Consider the following 7,112-nt stretch of genomic DNA (forward strand, 5'->3'; position numbering starts at 1 on the left):
TGGCGGCAGATAAAACTCTATAGTGTTCCACAATTATTCCAACTTTTTGATCTTTTTTTGGGAGGCGTAGGCCAAATTATGGCGCAAATCTTAGAATGTGCTGTGATTATTATTACTGTTAATGTAGCTATTATTAACTGCTAGGTTTTGGGCTTTGTGTAGACTGTGAGTGGTGACCGTGGCAACAGATGTCACACATGGCTGAGGTTGAAGTGTTGGCAGACCGGCTGCTTGCCACAGTCCTCCTGGCACACACACACACATCAAGACATACACGACAGGCTAGCTGAATCATCATCTCACACTTTAATAAAATCTTTAAAACATTAATTCACAAACATATACAAATATAGACACAGGGTGTACACTCTCTGCGCTTAATGTCATTCTCATGAAATCACAGTTAACCCACATGATGTTACACAAACACACATTTTCCACTAACTGTATATATGAAGACAGCAGGAGACTGCTGCCACGTGGTCCATGGACCCAGACTGAAGCTCATTCTTTCCAAATGCACAGTGCTGCTCATTTATTTTAACCCATATAGCCTGGTTTGGCCCTTTTGATCCATTACTATGATTCTCTCCTTTTGTCCTCCACATTACAAACAAAGCTATACTTTTCTTTAATAATGAAACCATTGCCATTCATTTTGACTATTTTCTATCCAACTCAAACAGCAAAGCAATATGTGGTTGTGGTTTCTTTTTATTTATTTATCTTTTTGCTGTTTTTGGGTCTTCCTTAAAAGATGGATTAAAGATCAAAAGTGAGAGAAAGTAGAGAATTCAAGTGCGAGATTATTAATCTCTCTTTCTCTCTGGCATTGTATTATTAGAAACTAAAGGTTATCTCATAAGTCTTGACCTCTAACTAGGAGAAAAAATAAAAGGACCCTAGGAGTGATGTTAAATCAACAGTATGCACAGCAGCACTAAAATGAGTTATATTTTATATAATAGAATTTTCCTTAGACCAATCAACCTACTGACAGGTTTACTTGTGAAATCTAACAGTTCACTGTTCTGTGGTAAATATAGATCACTCAGGTCATATACAGTTATCTGGCTACTATATTGCTAATAAAAGATAACCATGGAAATGCCAATATTGTCCACTTTCTAGCACTGACATCAACAATTATGTTATTCTGGGTTGCTTTATGTTACTTTATCACTATATAATAAATCTAGATAACATTTTATACTTGTTCAACTTCATTCTTTGTTTGCATCTGGTTAGAAATGCACATGTATTATTTTCAGTATAATACTGATAGCTATATAATGTTTAAGCAGTTGTTTGATTTTTATTCTCTTGCCTTCATTTTGTCCTCCTAAATCCTTCTCCACCTTTTTTTCATTCTTTTGATTTCTTCCTTCTCATCAGTCTCTTCTCTGTTCCGTGTGTTAATATAATTACAAACAAGTTTTTATGTTACACATGTGATCAGCATGTTTAAAGGGCACAATTGTAGTTTATAACAAAACACTGTGTGTATAAAGGCATAGATAAGGTCTTATAAATGAGTATGGCAGACATCAGAGAGAAACCCAAAGTGTTTCCTGAATAGTTTAAGCACTAAGAAAATAAATAAGTCTTTTGATCACAAAGAGTGCATTCACACATGTAACCCGCCAATATCCCAAAAACCCCACCCCACCCCCCAGTCTCTCCCTCTTGTCCACCTACCTACACAGAAGCTCCCTTTTCCTCTCTGGCCCCATTCAAACTTGGTATATAACCATCTGAAGTGATCAGAGCACAAATGGAGAGTAATGAGTACAGGTGTGAATGGGGTCAATTTGTCATATCACATTGATCACTCTGGCATGCTCATGTTTTTTCCCCTGTTTCTTTTCCATGTTGGGCTTTCTACATTATCCCTTTTACAACCTCTCCTTTTTGTTCCCACCACTTTCTTTCTATCCGTTTCCTAATCTCTTATTCTTCTGAGGCCTCTTCCATTCTCTTCTCCAATACACATCCACTTTTCTCTTTCCCTTAGTTTCTTAGACTGGATGACACAACATCTAGTGCCACAGTTTATCTGCTTCTTAAAAAAAAAAAAAAAAACAACAGTTGGAAAGCACTATTGGAAGTGCTGACCTTGACACCTTAAAATGTCTTCGTAACTCTTCATATTACATTCAGGCACACAAAAGAAACCTCGCATGTTGGGGCACAAAGCTCCCTTTGTGTGTGTGTGTGTGTGTGTGTGTGTGTGTGTGTGTTTGTGTATGAGTGTGTGTGGGCCCCTTTTCCAGGGTCAATAAGAACCATTTAAGAGTTGTAGCCATGATGGCTGGAGAGCCGCTCTTGCACCCCAACCATGTTAATATTTAACCCCTTTGATCAGATTCTCACTATTTTTTATTAAATGTAAGCTGTATCCTTTCTTGCTGCTCACTGTGAAGGCTGTTTATTAGATTGGGAGCAACACTGACAAAAGTAAGACACCACTTTGATCAACTTTGTCAGCTTAATTATTAACTATTAACACTGGCCACTGGGAGGTAATCTTGTCCAATCAGCATTAAACCCTTCTCACTAATCAATGGGTCACAATTTCTAAATAGCTCATTTAACAGTTACAATTGGAGCATATCTAGGCTAGTTGTTTCTGATCACTGAAAGTCCATGTAGCAGCTGAATTGTTTTGTTCAGTTTGTCTCAGTTTATCTGTCTCCAAGTTAGTCATCTTTGGAGATCCAAACAAATTAATTTATTTTAAAAAATATCTAATAAAAACATACTCAAATAAAATTTGCTGTGTCTAAAATGTAAAATCCTATAACCGCATAGTTTATCTTCGGATTTATTCTGTCTCGTTTTTTAATATAATTTCGTGTCCTGGATATTTCACTTAGCAAAAATACTAAGGATTTTTAGGCAATAATTATTTTAGACACTCATTTGCCTAGGAAAATATTTAATATTAAATATTCATTTTTCCACAACTTATGAACAGTTGATGAACCTATTTATTTCCAGATGTAAAGGCAGTTTATAAAAAATAGTTTATAAAAACTCCTTGCTGATAGCTTTCTGTTATGCTTCAAAGTACACCAGAAACTGAGTTTCACTTACAAACAGAATGTGGTGAAATTATTTAAAGGAAATGTTGAATGGCTGTTTTTTACTGTTAACTTTAATAAAGAGACTTAAACAGAACTAAGCTGGTTAGAATTAGTGGAGGAACATAGCTGATAATAGAGGACTGTTAAGGGAGGCCATCTGGGTATCAGTTAACAAAGTGAAAGATCTCATTCTCTGTTCAAAAAAAATACTGTTTCAGCATAAAAGCAAAGGCTGACATGGAGAAGTATCCTTCTGTTATTACTGTGCATATACACTATGGAAAATTTGATGCTGTAAGTTTTATACCAGATAATTGTAGGCAATGGGAAGATTGTGTCTCCTTTTTAAATATCTTATCCCCTTGTTCTCATCTTTTACTCTGCTGCCCGTCTGTGTGTCATTCTGATTAGGGACGGCAAGGTTCTTCAACAAAGAAGAAGGAAAACATTGACAATCAAGGACAAAACAAATGTAGCCTTTTTCACTCACTCACTGCTTTCACAATTAGACCAAATAACTAAGAACTTCACATTATGATGAGCATGCCAACAAGTGTTTAACAGCAGAGAGAGAAAAAGTAGGAGGGGAACGGTGGAAATGGAAAGACAGCATAAACTACCTTCCTCCACCCAATCTTCTTTTTAATTCCGTTCAACCTCCCTCAGTCTGTTCCTGTTCCACTGATATTTTCCCTCAGTTGTCATGTGTATGTTAGTGACACTGTCTGAGTCTGATTCTGCACTATGTTTAGTTTTATATTTTACTTATATTTTTCTGCACTATGTTTAGTTTTATCGTACTCAAGGGTCCAGCAGCAGCAGCTTAGTGGACCTAAGATTCAAACTTACAACCTTCCAATCACATGTGCATTAAAGATCAGGCAAAAGAATATGCCACTTATGGTTATGTTGGCATATTGTTTTTTACATCAGTATATCACAGCCATGCTATACTATACATTGTATAAAATACTATGCATTCTGCTCATAGTAAATACACCTTAAAGCAGTATGCAGTGTGTGATTAAAATAGATATTTCTGGAAAATGAGAAAAACCCCATTATATCTGGATAATGAATCATAAATTCAGCTAGAGCTCACAACACAGTCACTAAATTATCAAATTAAAAAAAGGAACACAGAGACACCCACAAACACCCAGAATGTCTATTACAAGACCAAACAATTGATAAGTATTGACAAAATTAATTAGGTAAAATTGTGGTTAAAATATACATAGTATAATCTGAATAAATCACAAACAAATAAATAAAACATTTTATGGAACTGATTGAGGTATATGTTATATACAAAGCAGGAAGTGGCTGGGAAACAATTGTTCTAAACTACATTGTACTGTATAAATGAAGGCAGCAAAGTTTAGGTTGTAAAGTAAGAGAGAACATTCTGAGAATTATTGACATTTTGTACCTTTTACTAGGTTACCTAATTATTTTTATAGGAATACCTATGGGCAGTGATGACTGATAGTAATTGCATCAGCGTTTCTACTAAAACTGAAAAAAAAAAAATACATACGTTTCTTCACTACGTGCAGTCATTGCATTTCTTTGATAAACTGCAAAACTACTTTTGAATAATTTGTTGATGTCTAGCTATTAATAAATTTGCTTATATTATATTTTTGCAAAAGGTCAAAAACACATTCAATCACTTGAAATCAGTTCATTAGCTCAGAAAGACACACAACAGATATGAAAAGATCTCTAGAAATATAAGAAGATGTAATCATTACTCAACATCAAATACTGTTGAATGCCTGGAAAGCCCCAGTAAGTTTTCTATATTACGTCATTTTTTTGAGCACAACATGTGTTAATAACAAAATAATACAGGTCTCTATTCTCGCTGATCTAGCCTTTGCTAAATGTTACAAAATGATATCAACTGACGTTTTTTTCCCTTTATTAAGACAGAAGTGTAAGTAAAAGCATTTCAAATAATAACAGTAAATACAGCTCTCAGTTAATGCATCATCCACTAATACACAAATAATTTGAGCAAATTTCTGTACTTGACCTTTCTTACTGTGAGAAAGAAATGTGCTCTGGAGGAATTGTGCTATCCAGCAGGATAAGGACAAGCATTTTATGAGATGTCGGTGTCTGTGACGATAAGCAGCATTTCAAATAATCTAACAACTTAAAAACCACTGGCCATGAACGCCAAAGATATGGGAGACAAGCTCTCTATGTGAATGGACAAATCAAAATTCTGAAATATTTTTACAAACTAGGAAAAGCCAGCATTATGTGTATTAATGTGTATTATGTGTATTAAATTATCTTGCACCTTGCAACCGTGTCAAGTAATCAACTTAAAATAGCTATCTAATCAAATGTGTAAATGCAGCTAGTTATTAATTGCTGTTCAGACTGGAACACTACTCTTCATTAACAGAGAAGGTCTGTTCCAAAGCCGAATATGAATACTTGACACAGAGAGATTTGTGTATTATATGTAGTATATCCACTACTGTTCCACAATGAGCATTCCTTCCTGTTCTCTTTCATCACAATTCTGAGGCAACTGTGTCTAAAACTCAGTTTAACTTAAAGGTGGTTACATCAATGCTAGTATCAGCAAATGTTTGAATTATACATACTACACTGTTTAACACTATCAGAAACAGTTTATAGTAAGGCTTGGATTTACTTGATGTCATAAAAATGTGAACTTTACTACTCGCCTGTCTGTTCAATGCATGCCACACTATGTACTGTTTCAAATAGGAAATATGCAAATATATGTAAATCAGAGGCCAAGATGTAGGTTATAGAATGATTTTATTAATCATAATCATAAATCAAAGTTTAAGAATAATAGTCTATTCAAAACATTTTGGTCTTTCAATATTGGTTTTTGACTTTCATGACAGGAGAAAATGTCGTCAGGACGGATTTACACGGCGCATTTCTGGACCAATCCTGGATTACATAACCTCATTCATCTTAAGGGTCATTATGATAAGACATATTCTCTGCACCCTCCAGCCTACTGAGCCAAGCTTTACCTGACATTTAAAGAGCATTTGATTGAACAGAATATATGATGAGACTCTTGAGGTGCAGAATGTCACCCAATCTGACCTCACTAACGCCCTTCTGTCTGAATGCACACATATATACCCTCAGTCATGGTGCTTATTATAGGGAATTAACCTGTGGGATGTTCAACAACATGTGAGTGTGTTGGATTGGACAGGGGTGCACATACTTTTGGCTCTATGACATGCATTAGGGAATCAAAATGGTGGCACAGTTACATTATGGGCTACTGCGTAGGTCAAAGTGACGTCAGTGAGAACACACACACACACACAGACACACACACACACACACACACACACTAGTACAGTATACAGTACACACACGGAACAGCTTGGAACAGCGTGCGTAGGAAAACGTCGTGACGCCACTACGCACCCGGACGTGGGAAGGTTACTGAGTAAAAGCGCGAGTGACGCGAGCAGAGCGCACGACGAGTGGGCGTGGTCTCTCTCTCCCTCACTCTCCAATACACGTGGGCGGCACCGTGTGGTCGGGAGAACGAAACACGACACTCAGAGGAGTGTGTGTGTGTGTGTGTGAGACCCACACCTAGAGAGAGACACAGAGAGAGAGAGAGAGAGAGAGAGAGAGAGAGAGACCCACACCTAGAGAGAGACACAGAGAGAGAGAGAGAGAGAGAGAGAGACACACACACAGAGTGAGAGAGAGAGAGACAGAGAGAGAGACAGAGGAGAGAGAGAGACAGAGAGAGACCCACACCTAGAGAGAGAGGGGGGACAGAGACGGGGGGGACAGAGGGGGGGGGGACAGAGGGGGGGGGACAGAGGGGGGGGGGCAGAGAGGGGGGGGACAGATAGAGAGAGAGAGAGAGAGAGGGGGACACAGAGAGAGAGAGAGAGAGAGAGAGAGAGAGAGAGAGAGAGAGAGAGAGGGGGACACAGAGAGAGAGAGAGAGAGAGAGAGAGAGAGGGGGACACAGAGAGAGGGAGAGAG

This window comes from Tachysurus vachellii, chromosome 3, assembly GCF_030014155.1.
Source record: "Tachysurus vachellii isolate PV-2020 chromosome 3, HZAU_Pvac_v1, whole genome shotgun sequence".
Classification (NCBI taxonomy): Eukaryota; Metazoa; Chordata; class Actinopteri; order Siluriformes; family Bagridae; genus Tachysurus; species Tachysurus vachellii.